An 18,599-nucleotide genomic window follows, 5' to 3' on the forward strand; every position below is an offset into this window, starting at 1 on the left:
GCGATATCTGCTGTACACATCACCCTATCTATTCTGGTGTGTACTTGGTGAAGTCCCGAATAGAATGAATAATCCCTCTCAGTGGGGTGGTGGACCCGCCATACATCCACTAGGCCCCACGCATTCATCCATTCTCTCAATTTTTTTGCCACTCTATGTGTCTCTGCCCCTGTAACCTGTGGAGAGGATCGGTCTAAGTCCACGTCTAATATTCCGTTAAAGTCTCCCCCGATTAAGATACCCCTGGTTTGTTGGCGTGTGAGATGACTCGACAGTTGCGTTATGAAGGGGACTTGATCTTGGTTGGGGGCGTAGACACTGCCCAGGAAAATTGGAATTCCATGAAGCCTCCCCTCCGCTGTCACAAACCTACCCTCATGGTCTATGTCCTTAGATATGACTTCAAAGGGAACCCCGCTCGTATCCAAATCAAGGCGCCCCTCGCATACGCTGAATAGCCAGTGGCAAACACCTGTCCTCTCCATCTACGCCTCAATCTCTCCACCTCTCCTGCGGTTAAGTGGGACTCCTGTAGAATTGCCACCTGCACACCCCTTCTTTTAAAAAAGGACAGTATTCTGTGACGTTTGGATGGGGACCCCATACCGCGTACATTCCATGTTAGTATATTATATTCCGCCATAGGGTTGTCTTATTAGCATTCCAGGTTGCCCACCCCTGCCCTGGGTACAGTCTCCCCGTGTTTCGGAACGTGTACATAATTATTTCTCTCCACCCTGCCCATCGCACCTGCAAAAGTTGTAACTGTAAAACCCAACTCCCTAACCCCAGGGCGCCTCGCAAACAGTAGGTTGCCCCATAAACTGTGCAAAAGTGCAACATGTTCAACAGAGTATCTGAAATTCTCGCCAGTCTGATTGGTTGGACGAGAACTCGTGTGGGGGGGCACAGTCCGGAGGGGCCACGTATACATACAATTCACTTTGCCCCAGGGTCGTGGTATCACATCCGTTACACAAGTTCGTCTGATGTCTGGGGGGTCACCTTCGGAGCCCGTGGCAAGGACTCCGAGCATCCTATAGAGGACTCGGCCGTGCCATCTGAGTCTATCCCGGAGCCTCCCAGGGGGGGATTCCTCTCTGCCCATGGACGCCACCGCCTCAAGGGCCGCTCGCTTTCCAAGTTCCTTCTGTGTCTGCATTGGCATCCCAGGTGAGCGGTCCCTGTTCCTCCGCCTTCCTAGGACTCTGTGCTTTCCAGTCTCTTTTACGTTAACTTTTGCGCTCTAGGCCGACTGGCCTCCATGAGCTTCAAACCATTCCCAGGCCTCCTCGGGGTTCTGGAGGAACAAAGATTTACCCTCGTGTGTCACTCTCAAGCGAGCCGGGAAGAGGAGCGAATACTGGATTCCTTCCGCTCTGAGGGCCTTTTTGACTGCCATGTACGAGTTTCACCTGATCTTGACCTCAAAAGTGAAATCTGGGAATAACGTCACCTCTCCGTTCTCAACTCTGAAGGGGCCTGCCTCCCTGGCCCTCTGGATTAGGGCATCCCTGTCTCTGTAATGCAGAACTCTGGCTATCACCGCTCTGGGTGGTCTGCCCGGGGGAAGCGGTCTCGCGGGCACTCGGTGTGCTCGTTCAAGCGTAAAAAACAGAGTCAGGTTGTCTGCTGCTACAACCGTGTGCAACCAATTTTCCAGAAATGCCACCATATTCGTCCCTTCCGCTTCCTCCAGCAGGCCTACCACTCGGATATTGTTCCTTCGGTTCCTCCCTTCTGCATCCTCAGCTCTCTGTTCCAGCCACTTCACTCTTTCATTGAGATTCTCCACCATAATTGTTGTGTCTCTTTGTTTAGGAGTGATATCCGCCAATGCGGTCTCCACCTCTTTAACTCTGTCAGTTAATTTTTGATGGTCTGCCCTCAGGAGCCCCACCTCTACAGCCACTTGATTGATATCGTGCAGTAGTGTAGCTTTGGTGTCTTCGATTGCCCCCAGGATCTTGTCTAGGGTATCCTGCACTCTAGCCTGCAAGAAGTTCAGAGGTACCCCCTCTCTAGGATCAGTGTGTGTTGGACTGTCCATAGCTTTGGTCTTATGCCGGCTTTTGGATGACATCGGGCTTGCAGTGCTTCACTTCAATGTTAACGGGAAGGTGAGCTGGACTGTTATATTGCACTCGTTCACATAAGTTCAAAGGCTTATCTTGGGCCAGTCAGTTACATCCAGCAGTCCAATTCAGCTCTTCCACTCAGTAGTATTGTGGTTCTCTTAGAGTGCCCCCCCTCTTTCACCTGGTTCTCTCACTCCTAGGGGCCTAGATGCCCCTTCTTATTGTTGCCCTAAGCACCGGGCCCAGGCCTCTACTGCTCCCCACTCCCAGTGTTTCCTCTATCGGGTGCAGTACACTACCCAGGGCAGCAGCGGTTATTACAGGCCTTCTCATTTCTACCTTCACCTTAGTCCAAGTGCGCTCCCTCCTTCCAGCTAAGTTCGGTAGGACTCACCCCCTCACTTCTGCTTTACGTCCTTATGGGGAGCTGGGCTCACTCCTGGTGTCCATGGTTCGTGCGTAGTGTGAGATTGCTCTACTCACCCAGGCATTTCACTTACTTTCGGTTCTCGTTCCCCAGCGTCCCTTCCCTGTTGTGGGCGCAAAGTTCGCACCAACACCGCCGGCTGACCCCGTACTCCACCACACCCTCAGTGTTTACGGGCGCTGTATCCAATGCACTGCAGCATGTTCTCTGCTAGGCCGATGTGGGACTGCCCTTCAACGTCCACTATCAGTCCTGTGGGGTTATGCTCAGCACCTCGGTCCTTGCTGTCCAGCGTTACTTCCTCGCCATGGGTGTCAGGCCTGCACCAACACCTCCGATGGCCGCACGCTCCGTCGCGCCCTCGAGCGTCCCATCTGGTGCACTGCAGCGTACCCTCCGCCAGGCCGGGGCGAGACCGCCCCTCAACGTCCTCTGCAAGTCCCATGGGGGCGCACTTTGTGCCTCGCTCCTTGTTCCCCAGTGTTACTTCCTCATTGCAGATGTTGGGCCTGCATCGACCCCGCCAGCGGATCGTGCTCTATTTCGCGTCCTCAGCGCACGTGGGTGCTTTTATCCGATGCACTGCAGCGTGTTCTCCGCCAAGCCGGTGGGAGGCCGCCCTTCCACGTCCTCTACAAGTCCCCTGGGGCCCTGCTCCGTGCCTCGTTCCTCATTCCCCAGCGTTGCTTCCTCGATGTGGATGCCGGGCCTGTGTCGGCATCGCCGGTGGCCCGCTCACTCCATCGCGCCCTTAGCGTGTTCTCTATTAGGCCAAGGCGAGGCCACTCCTCGGTGTTCTCTACAAGTCCCCCGGGGCTGTACTCCGTACCTCGGTCCTTGTTCACCAGCGTTGCTTCCTCGTTGTCGGTGCTAGGCCCACACCGACACTGCCGGTGGCCCGCGCACTCCGCCGTGCCCCCTACCGCACACGGGCGCTTTATCTGATGCACTGCAGTGTGTTCTCTGCCCGTCCGGGGGGAGACCGCCCTTCAATGACCTCTACAATTCCCCTGGTGGTGCGCTCCATACCTCGATCCTTGTTCCCAGCATTACTTCCTCGATGTAGGCGCCGGGCCGGCACTGGCACCGCCGGCAGATCGCGCACTCCGTCGTGCCCTCAGTGCACGCGGGCGTTTGCCCAATGTGCTGTAGCGTATTTTCTGCCAGGCCGGGGGGGGGAGTCGCCCTTCAACGTCCTCTACAAGTCCCCTGGTAGTCTGCTCCACTCCTCGTTCCTCACTCCCCAATGTTATTTCCTCGCTATGGGTGCTGGGCCCGTACCGTCACCGCCGGCGGACCGCGCCCCCAGCGCACACGGGCGCTTTATCCAATGCACTGCAGCGTGTTCTCTGATAAGTCGGGACGAGTCCGCTCTTCAATGTGCTCCTCTGGCAAGTGCCGAAGCCGCCGGCGGGACCGCGTCACTACGCGAGTCCCCGGTCTCGGTCCCGGCCGCAAGCCCGGTGGCCCCCGTTCCAGAGAGGGCCCCCACTCTCCGGGATCAGACTCCCCCTTGTTCCTCTGGACCCCTGGTGCCTCCGGGTACCAACTCTACAAGTTGATGGTACCCGAGAGTGGGCTATTTTCAAGGATTAATATTAGGCCCCTCCGGAGCCACGTTCTCAAGCGTGCGCCACCTTGGCTGCTTAGCCACGCCCCCCAGGCTGCCGCCTATTTATGTTCTATGGCGGCCATCTTTAAACATAAAAGTTATACTCAAAAAACTTATCCAAAGCAATTTTAGCCAAGTAAACGAGATGTATGCTTTGCGCCTCGCAACAAAATACCTAACAGTTCACCATTCCATTGACCAACCCAAAATTAAATGGTCGAAAATAGACAGTTTAACACCATGGAGCACTGAGTGCCTACAAATGGCTAATGGAGCGACCTCCCTTGGCCTCAAACTCTCTCAATGTTTACCAAATAGCATTTTGCCATGGGATTTCCTCATTCAGCCCTTTTTGGAAGGTATCTAATAAAAAAATCCAAAAAACCTCACGTTTTTTCCCTTTTTCTCTCTGGATATTCGCCTTCTCTTGTAATGATATTTTCCAGAATGGTCCATCTAATGTCTTCCTCACTGTGCTTATGTTCTAGCCAGTGAGAGAGAACAGGGGCATTGAGTTTTTGAGTTCTACACGCTGAACAATATTCATAGTATCTGTATCTAAATTCTCTTGCTGTTTCACCCACAAAACCAAGGTTACATGGGCAAAGAATCAGATATACAATGTTCTTGATTCTACAGTGAGTCATGTTTCTTAGTTGGACATTTATATTGTTACAGATGACTGTATCTGAGACTACGGCACCCTTGAATGCGCCGCATGCACCGCATTGATGATTACCCAATATCGCATCCTGGCCACAAATAGATTTTTGCACCCATTTTTTGAGGCCTTCATGTTTGATTTAACCAACATGTTTCTCAGATTGTTTTTTTTTTTAATGAAAACAATGGTTTTTCAAGTGGTTCAACTTCTGGTCTAGAGTCGAGAATATGCCATTGTGAGTTTATTATTTTACGAATCTTGTCATTCATATTTGAATGTCAAATTGAGCAGACCAATCTGTTGCTGGAGTCTCTGTAACGTTTTTGGAACATTGCATTTTGATCGTAGTATTTTGCTCTTTTAAAGGAATCTTTGACGAATTTAGGGGGTAACCTTGTGACATAAATTTCTTGGCTAGAATCTCTGAATGTTATATAAACTCACTTATCCGAATGCAATTCCTTCGCACTCGCAAGAATTGACTATAAGGGATTTTTTGCCTTTGAATGCCAGGATGATAACTATCATAGTGCAGCAAAGTGTTTCTAGCTGTAGGTTTTACATAAAGGGGTACAGAAAGAGTTCCCTCGTTGTGTGTAATACAAATATCCAAAAATTCCACCTGATGTTGATCATATTTCATAGTAAATTTTAAATTCATGTCACATAAATTCAGCCACATTAAAAACTCCTGTAGTTGTTCTACATGTCCATTCCAAATAAAAAACACATCATCTATATACCTTGCCCACCTGGTAATATTTTCATAAAATGGGGCAACCTCATTGTAGATGTATTTCGCTTCAAACAAACCTACATATAGGTTTGCTACACTTGGAGCGCATGCTGCTCCCATGCTTACTTCTTTTACCTGATGACATATGTCTGAATTAAACTCCAAATTTTTTTTGTATAGGACTGTCTCCAAACAGTCACCAATAAACTGTTTCAAAGGATCAGATTGCATCTGTTGTAGGCTCTGCTTAACAACTTCCAAAGCTTGTGTTTGGGGAATGTTTGGCCGGTTGGTGCACAGCTGCAGAAGACAAGGTAAGTGTTCTTCAATTTGTGCCTTTGTGACTTGTTGTGAGTAGATGTATTCCTTATTTTTAATATTCAGGGGCTAATTGTGGATTGTGAGTACATAGGATCTAAAGCATGGCAGGATTGAATAAGAATGAGTGGCATAGCCAGTACTTAATTTGTAAATAAAAACGTGCCAGTGTCCAAAGCTCTCCTCTTAAACACGCGGCTGCTGCAATTAAATGTGCAACCACGGAATACTAGGGCAGCGTAATCCTGAAGCCATGTTGGGCCTCTTTAGTCCATTTTAAGCCATTTCACCTCACTCCTGCAGCTTTCTGCTGTCTCCCTTTCTGACGCTCTTTTTCATTTTTGCATTCCTCCGTCTTTCCCATATGTGTCTTTTGCTCACAGTAAATGCTTGAGGCAGGTAAAAAGAGTGCCGTCCCTCAAAAATAAGTGCCGGTACTCTGCACCGGAAACAACAAGCACAAATTAAGCACTGAATGGAATCACATGAAGGTTGGTGATGACAAAGAGTTATTGTTTTCGACTCTTTATGCAAGAGGGTTACCAGCTGAGTTGTGCAGTGAGTGCTTTACAGGGCAGTTAAATAAAAATAAATCATTCAGTTGGGTATTACTTAAACCATTTTATTTGAAACCTTATCGCACGTTTGGTAGTAGTCTATCTTATACTGCCAGTAATGCAAGTTTAACCTAATGACTTACCTTTGCACAACACACAATTCTCCATTGCAGCAGTGAAGATTTCATTCTGTGGCTGTTTGGTTACACACAGACCTTTCAGTGCATTAACTAATAGAGGTTTCATAATATACAGTGATTAACTTAACTTTTTTATTTTTTATTTTAAGGCATGAGTTATGTATGTGGCTACCTGAAAGAGAATATATATATTTTTTTGCCACACGTTTAACCCTGCCCCATTGCATGCAGCATCACTGTTCCCATACTTTTTTTTAATGCACTTTGAGCTGTGTGCTCAGTTGATTTATTCATTTATTTCACTCCAGTTGCAGGCAGTGCAAGCACAAATGTGGTCTCATTGGCTGAGCTAGGCGAAATGAGGGTACATGGTCAGTGCTCAGCCTCACTGCATGGTTCTGTTTGTGATCTTAGTGCCTAAATTATTGACATCACTTGTAGTCATGCTCTGCTCAGCATAGCCATTGCTTGCATTTGACACAAAACACTAGCCTTTACCAATAATTTAAGTTCAAGTTCACGGAGTTTGGGTCACTGTGTTCTTGCCTCTGGTAGCAATTTGCAGAAGGGTGTCTATCGCCTCACACAAACAGCCTTTTTCACCTCACACAAATATGTATTTTTCTGCAGGGCCCTGTTGACCTCCACTGTCCAGGGTGGAGGTAGCCCTCTAAATCAAGTGTAGGGGTAGTGCCTGAGTACGTCTGAAGGAGGCAGGAAATTAGTGAATTGTTGGTCTGCTGCCCATTTAATGAAAAGTCTAGAAAGTAGAACAGTAGTAGAACAGACTGCAGATACACACTGGGAATGCTAGATGGCTACTTGCATTTCACCTTTATTTACCATGTGCATCTGAAAGGCAGTGAAAAGAACAAAGGTTGTGCTTTGAATCCATTTGGTGGGGTGTTGATCATCATAGGTTAATGACAGAGCTAATGTAGCAAATGTTATCTTTGCATGTTGAGGCTGATATTATATTGGGATTAACAGGACTTGAACTAAAATGCAAAGGGAAAACAGGATGGGTTCTGCTTTACACAAACTTGAGTTCGGCATGAAAAGTTGAGTAAGTATGAGGGGTAGTCTATTAAGATGTATTACTTCTTGCTGTTATCAGTGAGTTGTTGCTTTATTATAAAACCAGGTTGAAAGCTAGAGCATACCTCTTATTTAACCTTGAATATGAGGGAGTTGCCATCCTTTGGCTCATTCTCCATTTCAAAACATGACAAATCCAAAGAGTCAATTGTCTGCCCTGAAAAAATCACTTGCCCCAGCGCAGAGTCAATACCAGTTTGTATCTCCATTGAATTCACTGGTGTTGTACCCCACAATAAGTACATGACATCCTTGGACACTTAAAGTAGAGGTTTGCTCAATAACCATTGGCAATTCTAGATAGTGCCTAGGAAGTGGCTACTGCCCTTGCTTTCTGTCTGCAAGCAAAGGAAAATGATCTGCCTGCTACAAAGGGCTTCAATGCCAAACCTGGTGTCAAAAGGACTGCTGTGAAGTTGATAAAAGCGATGTTCAGCCAAAAGCTGTGAATCCTAGAAAGGATCAAACCATATGTGACTGAATGTTCACTTTACCAGCCATGCTTGCTTACTGGTGCATGCCTCGCACTCTGAAACAAGCATCTTGCAGCCTAGGAAGTGGCTACTGCCCTTGCTTTCTGTCTGCAACCAAAGGAAAATATTCTGCCTGCTACAAGGGGCTCCAATGCCAAAACTGATGTCAAAAGGGCTGCCGTGAACATGATCAAAGCTATGTTTATCTTTCTGTCTCCAAACAAAAGAAAATAAAGTAGCTGCTACAGGCTTCAATGTCAAAAGGTTTGTCAAAGAAGGACTGCTGTGCACATAATCAAAGATTTACGTCTCTCACCAAGTCCAGATTTACTACTTGTTCCAATTTGCTGCTCATCATAAGAAATGAGTGACCATTTTTCCATGTTAATTCCCATTTTAGTGTGTAATGCAATAAATAATCTAGGCACTGTGACTTTCACATATTTGCTTACAATAGAAATTTGATTTATGCTTTAAAATGTTCGCTTCAGCCTACGATTGCATTAGTTCAGTGTTAAAAGTTTGGGCTACTTTTTGGGCTGGGACCGGTTCATTTGGGTTTACTTTGGGCTGGTCGTTCAACAGCTTTGGGCTATAGAAGGCTTTTAACATCTGGCAACACTGGCACAAACTCCCCCCTGTGCACTTCAACCGAAAGTCCTGAGAGGAATAGCAGTGCCAATTGAGTGTGCAAGCCTTTCTGAGAGAAAATTCAAGTAAGGCTCTCTTGAGCGGACAAGCCTTTCTGAGAGAAAATTCAAGAAAGTGCCTTTGGAGCGCACAAGCCTTTTTGAGAGAAAGTTCAAGTAAGCATCTCTTGAGCATGCAAGCTTTGCTGAGAAAAATGCTGGTCAGTTTCTCTCCACCACACAAGTATTACTGTGGGAAAATGAGTCACCAACAGAGTCAGAGAATAGTGCTCTTCCCTGATGCATGAGCAGAGTATCACGAAAAAGGCACAGCATCTTAATGTAGTGTTTCAGGAGATTAGTGTTGTTGAGTATTCAGAGGAAACAGGTTCCAGTCAGAAGAATGAGCAACTTGTATCTGTTAGGAGAAAATCTTTAAAGTAGCATTCCACTGAGTCCATGTGGTTCCCTAATCCTCAAGACTTTAAGGAATTGTAGTAAGTGGCACATTCAACTCTTGCATGCTTATTGAAATAATTACTAAATGGTTTTAAAAACAAAAAAAACACAAGAAATCCAGATAAAGGAAACTAACAACCTTTCTTGTGGTCAAAATAACTAATTGTTTTATTTTTATTTATATATATATATATATATATATATATATATATATATATATATATATATATATATATATGTATATATATATATATACTTATATATATACTTATAAATATCTATCTATCCCCACTACTCCTGCCACCTGAGGCTACCGAACTCTTCTGTTTGAACGGGTGTTCGTCGTGAAAGGAGGATTCACGTATAACATCAAAACTCCAATGTTTCAAAACGAAACTTCCAAGCACTCACGGGATTCACAATTTATGATTTACTTAGGCTTAGGCAGACACGTTTCGGCAAGCATTGCCTTTTTCACTGCCAATTAGTAATCAAGAGATTTTACATTTGATTTCCTTTTAAACTTTTCATCCCGCTCTCATTGGTGCGCATATCCTTGTCAGTAAAAGCAGACTAATAGTTCACTTTCAGTTCTTTCATCACTAAGCCGCCATCTGCGCATAATTCAAAAGCCATAGATTCTTATTTGCTTTTCACCCGTTTTAACATTCTCAGTAGATCGCATTATTGAGACTTTACCCAAACCACAGGGTGTCCATATATATATAAACATTCTCTTTTGTCAGAGGAATTTAAAAAAATGTACTCCATATTTGCACGTTAGTGAGCGAGAACCACAATTTAACATAACTCTACCTGCATATGAATTGATGTACTTTTAGCAGCAGAAGAGAGAAGCATAACCTCAGATGAACTCAGGTAAAGATTCTATAAGGGTAAAGGGAATGCATGCATAGTGTTAAATGGGTTGAAGGAGTATAGGAATATATGAAAAAGTGTGTCCCTAGTAATTGTTGTTGAACTATATTTTAGGTTGAGAGATTAGTTGAGAGGATAAAATCAGGAGTCAGTAATTTCAATCAATCAATCAATCAGTATTTGTAATGCGCAGCTACTCACCCGTGAAAGTCTCACGGTGCTGGGGGGGAGCGGAGGGGCCTCATCCGAAGAGCCAAGTCTTAAGGTTCTTCCTGAAGATGGTGAGCGACCGGCTTTGTCTGAGGTGCAGGGGGAGGTTGTTCCAGCTCTTTGATGCAGTGTAGGTGAAGGATCGTCCTCCGGTGGTGGTTTTGTAGATGTGAGGGATGGTGGCCAGGGCCATCTGGGCAGAGTGGAGGGGTCTGGCGGGGGTGTGGAAGGAGACACAGTGGTTCAGGTCGGCAGGTCCTGCGTTGTGTATGTCCTTGTATGTGTGGGTGAGAAGTTTGAAGGTGATTCGCTTCTCGACCTGTAGCCAGTGGAGGGTCCTCTGGTGTTGGGAGATGTGTTCTTGGTGAGGGAGGTCCAGGATGAGTCTGGTGGCAGCGTTCTGGATGAGTTGTAGTTTTTTAATGTTCCTGGTTGAGGTGCCAGCATAGAGAGCATTGCCGTAGTTGAGCTTGCTAGTGACTAATGCATGGGTGACTTTCCTGCAACAGTCTGCTGGGATCCATCTGAAGATCTTCCGAAGTTTGTGGAGTGTGAGCGAGTAGGAGGGGGTGACAGAGTTTACCTGGCGGGTCATGAATAGGGAGGAGTCGAGGATGATTCCTAAATTGCGGGCATGCTCTGTCAGTAAGGGGGGCGGCGCTGAGGGATGGTGGCCACCAGGAGTCAACCCAAGCTGAGGTGCTGTTCCCGAAGATGATGAGCTCTGTCCTGTCGAAGTGGAGCTTGGGGAAGCTCTCTCTCATCCAGGTGGTGATGGCTTCCATTCCTGAGCGGAAGTTCCTTTTGGCTGGATCCAGGTCTTCAGTGAGGAAATGATGAGTTGTGTGTAATCGGCATATGACACAATGGCACAATCTTCATACTGTGGCATCTGACAATGGCACCCAGAGGGGCCATGTATACGTTGAACAGTGTGGGAATCGGTGAGGATCCTTGGGGGACTCCGCAGTTGACTCCTGTGTGTCTGGAAGTGTAGGGCGGGAGTCTGACCCTCGGCGTCCTCCCGGAGAGGAAGGAGTAGATCCATTCTAGGGCTCTCCCGCAGATTCCCATGTTGTGGAGTCTGGTGCGCAGAGTTCTGTGGGAGACCGCGTCGAATGCTGCTGAGAGTTCGAGGCGTATGAGTGCTGCGGTCTGGCCGTGGTCTAGAAGTAATCTGATGTCATCGGTGGCTGCCAGGAGGGCTGTCTCCATGCTGTGGTTACTGCGGAAGCTGGACTGGGAGCTGTCCAGGGAGTTGTTGGCCTCAATGAAATTCTGTAATTGTGCGTTGATTGCTTTCTCCAGTACTTTGGTGGGATAGGGTAGCAGCAAGATGGGCCGGAAATTCTTTAGTTCTGATTGGTCAGCCGAAGGTTTCTTGAGGAGAGGATGTATTTTGGCGTGTTTCCAGTCCTCAGAGATGGCTCTGATGCATATGTGGTGCGGGCAGGGGTCCGAGAGGGCTCCGGAGTGGGTGCTGTTCATGATGTTGACCGTTTCCTCTGTGGTGAGCATGGACCAGCTGAGGATGGTCTGATTGAGTTCTGGGGGGGTGGGTCGGTCACAGGTTCCCGTGCCAGGATTTTCCGGGAGGAAGCTGTTGTAGATGTCCTAGATCTTGTGATGGAAAAAGGAGGCGAGTTTGTCGCAAAGGTTCTGTGACGGAGGGATGCTGGTGGCATCGGAAGGGAGCTCTGTGAACTCATTGATGACTGAGAAGAGTTCCTCTGCGGAGGAGTTGATGCGCTCTCGGAGTGCGTCCTTTCTAGCATCCTTGATTTTTCGTCAGAGGGCGGCAGTTGTGGCTCTGAATGAGGCAAGATCTTTGCTGGTTTGGCTGTTCCTCTGTTTTTTTCTCTAAACGTCTGTGGGTACGCTTTGATTCTTGTAGTTCAGTGGCGAACCAGCTGGCTTTCTTAGGCATGCTTTTTGCCGATGTCAGCCAGAGAGGGGCTAGAATGTTGGCGCATTCAGTGATCCATGAGTTGAGATTGTGCGCTGCTGTGCTGGCGTCGCCAGAGGGAGGGATTTGGCGAGCGATGAGGTGAGTTGCTCGTTGGTGATTTCGTTCCATGTCCTGCGGGGGACCATGGAGGTGCGGGTGCGGCTGCTGGGTGTGGTGAGTGTGAAGTGCATGCAGCGGTGGTCAGTCCAGTCTGGGGTGGAGATGGTCTCGATAGTGATCCGGTTGCTTGAGGTGAAGATAGGGTCCAATGTGTGTCCTGCAATGTATGTGGTATCGGAAACCAGCTTGAGGCCGAGGGTGACGAGGTTGTTGAGTAGAGCATTGGTGTTGGGGCCGGTGCGGTCCTCAAGGTGGAAATTCAGGTCGCAGAGGAGGAGGTAGTCGACTCATGCCACTGCCTGGGGGGTAGCGATGGTTACAACGTCGTCTATGAAAGCTGGATGGGACCAAGTGGCCTGTACACCAGGGTTCCATAGATGGTGGAATTGTGGTTGGAGTGCACAAGGAAGTGAATGTGTTCCATGGTGGTTCAGTGTTCTTCTGGGACGGCATTTACACATAGTGAGGACCTGTGTACAATGGCGAGTACTCCGCTCGGGCGGGAGGGCCAGTCCCTCCTTAGGATGCTGTAACCATTCAGAATGGCGATGGAGATTGGTAAGGTCTTGGTAAGGAAGGCGATGTGCGTTCAGGTGGTGTCGATCAAGTTGCAGAGTTTGGTGCCGTGTTTGTGGAGGAAGTTGATGTTCAGAAGCAGGCAGTTGTTGGGGTTGTGGAGTTTGTTGGTATCTTTGTGTGTGGAGAGTACCTTCAACTTGTTGAGGCTGGTGCTGAGGTTAAAGTTCCTGCATGTGAAAGATCCGTTGGTATCCTTGGGGGAGATGGTGCAGCAGTTGCTGAGATGTCCGGTTTAGAGGCAGAGGAGGGTCTCGGAGTCGTAATAGAGGCAGTCCAGGGGTGGTTTGATGGAGATCCAGGGTTCCTGGTGCTAGGCGCGTTCCAGGCACAGACTGGCGCCGATGGGCGAAGATGAGCTTGCCTATGGCACGTCTTTGACGTGCAAACGGCGTGCCAACTGCGCAGCTGCCATTAAGAAGGGGAGGGGGTAGGGGGATCAGTCAGCTGGGAGGTGGGAGGGCAGGAATGGTGCTTCACAGGGTTGAGGGGGGCAGAGGAAAGAGGGGAGAAAGGAAAAAGGAATAAAGGAAAAACGAGAGAAAAAAGAGAAAAAGGTAGAAAAAGCAAGAGTGAAAGAGCAACAGAGAGAAAGAAATACTTACTTGCGATGGCCACTAGACCACCAGGGATGAGGCGCAGGGACAAGCCTGTGGGTGGATGTGGGCCTCAGACTGAGAGTCTGGAGACTCTCAGTTCGTCCCAGTAAAAGGCAGAGGCAGCAGAAGCAGCCACCAGAGGAGCTGGGGAGGGCAGCAGATGCTGACCAGGAGGTCAGTTCAGTTGCCCTCTCACAGCGCTGCGTCTGCCATTAAGAAGGGAAAGGGGTGGGGGAGCGGTCAGCTGGGAGGTGGGAGGACGAGAAAGGTGCTTCGCAGGGGGTGAAGAGGGGGCAGAGAAAAAAGGGGAGAAAGGAAAAAGGAATAAAGGAAAAATTTGCAGAAAGAAGAGAAAAAGGTAGATAAAGCAACAGTGAAAGAGCAACAGAGAGAAAGAAATACTTACTTACTTACTCAACCAGGGTTGAGGCTCAGGGAAGACCCTACAGGTGGAGGAGGGCCTCGAAATGAGAGTCAGGAGACTCTCAGTTTGTCCCAGCAAAAGGCAGAGGCAGCAGCAGCCAGAGGAGCTGGGGAGGGCAGCAGACTCTGACCAGGAGGTACATATTACACAAAGGATAGGTGAGTTAGTAGCAACCTCTAGGTCCAGTTTTCGAGGGTCTTCAGATGTTCCAAGTACTTCTCAGACTACTGGGATATGTACACAAGTGATTCATACAATCCCTCTCATAATTCCTCTAGCACAGCTAGTGTGTTTTGGTCGGGACCCACATGAGGCGCAGATTTTTCTGAAGCAATGTTCCGTAAATGTTTTGTGCCCACCAGTAATTTGTTCAGAAACCAATCCAAGGTGGCATTTATATTGTCTTATTTGACCAGGGATGCAGCAGCTTGGCCAATGCCAATAGTTTAATGAAATGACCCAAGAGGGCACCGGGCCCTGGAGAGGCCGAGGGGCGGCGAGGCAGAGCCACGTATGAGTTCCGACGAGTTTTTGCAGGAGTGAGTGAAACACACCTAGCTGAGGCCGGAGCCCGAGGAGACACATCCAAGCAGCTGCCCAACAGTGAGGGCCCATCAGCTCCTACAACAATAAAGCTTCACCACTGCTGCACTGCGCCCGATTCCTGGATAGCTCCGTACCGGACATGGGCCCAGCTCTTGACTGTGGGGTGAGTCACTTTTCGTCTTTCATTGGCATTATCACCATCCGCACACCCTGGCTGCCCATATTGCTACAAATATATAATTGAACTAAACAACTTTGGAGGATGCACTTTTCAACAGAGGGAACCTTGCTGTCTTGGGCCACACTGGGGTGGGACTTAATCCCCCAGCCTGCACCACTCTCTGGACACCAGCAGTGACGTGCTACATGAAGCGATGGTCTTCCGTCTGTCATCGCCCGGAAGAGGCTGGGCTGGGCACTTCCTATGTCACTCTAGAAGCAAGTGCCAAATTTGGATTTTAACAGTTTGATTTCTGGCAATATTTGTATACTTTTAGTTCTATATTAGTGACAATAGGCAAGCGGAAAGCTGCAGATGCTCCTGCTTATAAACGTGGCTCAAAGAAATCTAAGCAACGCCTAACTAACAAAGCCAGAAAGGAGAACAATACATTACAGGACATTGACACATTGATTGAGGAAGTAGAGGCCATTCTGAGAAACAATGTAATTAAAACTTCTGTAAATTGTGGAAAATAAAATCCCTGGTATGTTTAAAAAAAGGGCTCGGCTATCTAATGCCACAAGTAAGCTTGGATCAAAGGAGGTAGCCCACCATGGAAGTGAAGCATTAACTCACACGCTGACTACCTACCAACGTGATGCCCCATGGTCTTTCAGTGCGATAAGGGAAGTTTTGTTCTGGGAGAGCTGGCCCCCTACCACCCTTAAGTCCTGAGGTTGTGGTTGTTCCAAATATCTTGTGCTCCAATCGGTATGGCATACTCTCGGAGGTTGGGGGCCCCATGGTGAGGTTGCTTCTGGTTGTGCTGGGAAGCCTGTTGAGGACACCCATGATGATGCCTCCTCTGTGTGCAAAGGGAAGCCAGATGTAGGCAAATTACCAGCCAAAACATCCTTGGCTCAAGGAAGCCATCCAAAACCCTGCTGTTGTCCTGATTTGACATCTGATCACTCGAAACTCGAGGAAGTCAAGAACTTAATACTGTTGGTGCTGGATAAAGTACTGGGGGTACCTGGCTGGCCTTCATGCTGCAGTTGCATGGAGTAGAGCGAGGACAGGGAATTCTCCACCTTGGGGGAGGAAAACCTGCCATTGCCCCTGCGGAGGGTTCTGATGTTTAGCCCCTGTGGTCTATCATGACCACTGCCCGCCTACTATTATCCAAGTTGCTCCTCTTGCTAAGGGAATAAAGTCCTCCTCTGTGGCAAGAAGGTGGAAGCATGACTCGGATGCAAAGGGGAGCACCTCTACCAAGCAGAGTAACCTCGCTAGCCCTTTCTCGCTGCCCACTTGGAGGTCCCTCAAGAGGGGGTCTCATGCTCAGGTCACTGTTGGAGATGCTACATCTAGGGTGCACTTGGGCACTCCGAGTATCTGCCGGATACAAGACCATCAATAATACAGCAACAGACCCAAGGTGAGGGGAAGTTAGGGAGAACTATTTTTATGGTCGGGGTACCAAAGATTTAATCAGGCTTCTCAGAAACTCAGGAAACTCTGTTATCAGAGCAGACATTGTAGAAGCTACAAGACACACTCCGCAAGGGTCAAATTTTGATTTTATCTCTATTCTCTTTAATGAATAAGCTGTTAGTGACTAACCTCATAGATTTTGAGTTGTACACCTGTTACCTTAGAAATCTCTGTGGGGTGGATATTAGGCTAAAACCATCTCCGCCTGTTATTACTTCACCTAGACTCCCCAGTAAAGTAGCCGATGAGAAGGCTGTTCCCAGCCAACCATACACACCACCTCTGGTAGATAGTAACCCATCTGATTTGAATGCTATTGATTGACTAAACATTATGGGGGTTATTACAACTTTGGAGGAGGTGTTAATCCATCCCAAAAGTGACGGTAAAGTGACAGATATACCACCAGCCGTATTACGAGTCCATTATATCCTATGGAACTCGTAATACGGCTGGTGGTATATCCGTCACTTTACCGTCACTTTTGGGACGGATTAACACCTCCTCCAAAGTTGTAATAACCCCCTAACTCTCATGCTGAAATTCCCACAGAAGCCTCTGTGAGTAAGGATGGTGTGTTGGTTGAGCCTGCTGATTGTGGGACAGGGGAGGCAGTTCACAGTATCAGGTCTAACACTCAGAAGAATTGTTCTAGGCTATCTATTATGTCTTAGAACTTGGCAGGGCTGAGTAGTAAATTAATGGGTGACCCCCTGACCTGCTTTGGGCCCGGAGTACACTCAGCTCTACCAGCCTGCCTCCGTGCTCCTGACCCCGCCGTTACTGCAAAAAGATGTTCGAGGCCCTCCACCACCCGCAGGCACCCGACTGCACCTCATCCCTGGTGCCTAGTGGTAGGCGTGTCTAGTGTGCTTGTACTGTGTATTTTGTTTTCTGTAATTCGTATTTTGTTTCTTGTAATTGGCTTTTCATTTTACACACTGTTTTTATGTTAAACTGTTCCCATTTTCTGCTCTGCTTCGTATTTTTCGCTCTTAATTGTGCCTGTTTTTCTTTTCTCGGCTCTCGTCGGTTACTCTGACCCAGCTGCTGTGTCCCCTGTGGCCCCGCCACCCTCGCGCCCCCATTGGACACTCCCTCCCGCCTCCCAGCTGCTCCTTCCTCCCACCTCCCCTTCGTAATGGCGGCCGCTGCGCGGTGCCTAGTGTGACCCCCTGACCTGCTTTGTGCCAGGAGTACACTTGGCTCCACCAGCCTGCCTCCGTGCCCCTGACCCCACCGTTGCTGCACAAAGAAGCTCGAGGCCCTCCACCACCCGCAGGCACCCGCCTGCGCCTCATGCCTGGTGCCTAGTGTTAGGCGTGTCTAGTGTGCTTGTACCGTGTATTTCGTTTTCTGTAATTCGTATTTCGTTTCTTGTAATTGGTTTTTCGTTTTACACACTGTTTTTATCTTAAACAGTGGTAATTTTCTGCTCCGCTTCGTATTTTTCACTCTTAATTGTGCTCATTTTTCTTTTCCGGCTCTCGCTGGTTACTCTTACCCAGCCGCTGCGTCTCCTGCGGCCCGCCCCCCACGTGCCCCCATTGGACACTCTCTCCTGCCTCCCAGCTGCTCCTCCCTCCCACCTCCCCTTCTTAATGGCTGCTGCTGCACAGCACCTAGTGTGACCCCCTGACCTGCTTTAGGCCAGGAGTGCACTCAGCTCCACCAGCCTGCTGCCGTGCCCCTGACCCCGCTTTTGCTGCAAAAAGAAGTTCGAGGCCCTCCAACACCCTCCTGCGCCTCACCCCTGGTGCCTAGTGGTAGGCGTGTTTAGTGTGCTTGTACCGTATATTTAATTTTCTGTAATTCGTATTTAATTTCTTGTAATTGGTTTTTCGTTTTACACACTGTTGTTATCTTAAACTGTGCCCATTTTCTGTCCCGCTTCGTATTTTTCGCTCTTAATTGTGCCCGTTTTTCTGCGTCCCCAGCGGCCCGCCCCACTCATGCCCCCATTGGACACTCCCTCCCGCCTCCCAGCTGCTCCTCCCTCCCACCTCCCCTTCTTAATGGCGGCAGCTGCGTGGCGCCTAGTGTGACCACCTGACCTGCTTTGGGCCAGGAGTACACTCGGCTCCACCAGCCTGCCTCCGTGTCCCTGACCCCGCCGTTGCTGCAAAAATAAGTTTGAGGCCCTCCACCACCCGCAGGCACCCACCTGATCCTCATCCCTGGTGCCTGGTGGTAGGCGTGTCTAGTGTGCTTGTACCATGTATTTCGTTTGCTGTAATTCGTATTTTGTTTCTTGTAATTTGTTTTTCATTTTACAAACAGTTTTTATCTTAAACTGTGCCCATTTTCTGCTCCGCTTCATATTTTCCGCTCTTGATTGTGCTCGTTTTTCTTTTCCGGCTCTCGCCGGTTACTCTGACCCAGCCGCTGCATCCCATGTGGCCCCGCCCCCTCACACCCCCATTGGACACTCCCTCCCGCCTCCCAGCTG

The sequence above is a fragment of the Pleurodeles waltl genome, chromosome 7 (genome assembly GCF_031143425.1).
Source record: "Pleurodeles waltl isolate 20211129_DDA chromosome 7, aPleWal1.hap1.20221129, whole genome shotgun sequence".
Classification (NCBI taxonomy): Eukaryota; Metazoa; Chordata; class Amphibia; order Caudata; family Salamandridae; genus Pleurodeles; species Pleurodeles waltl.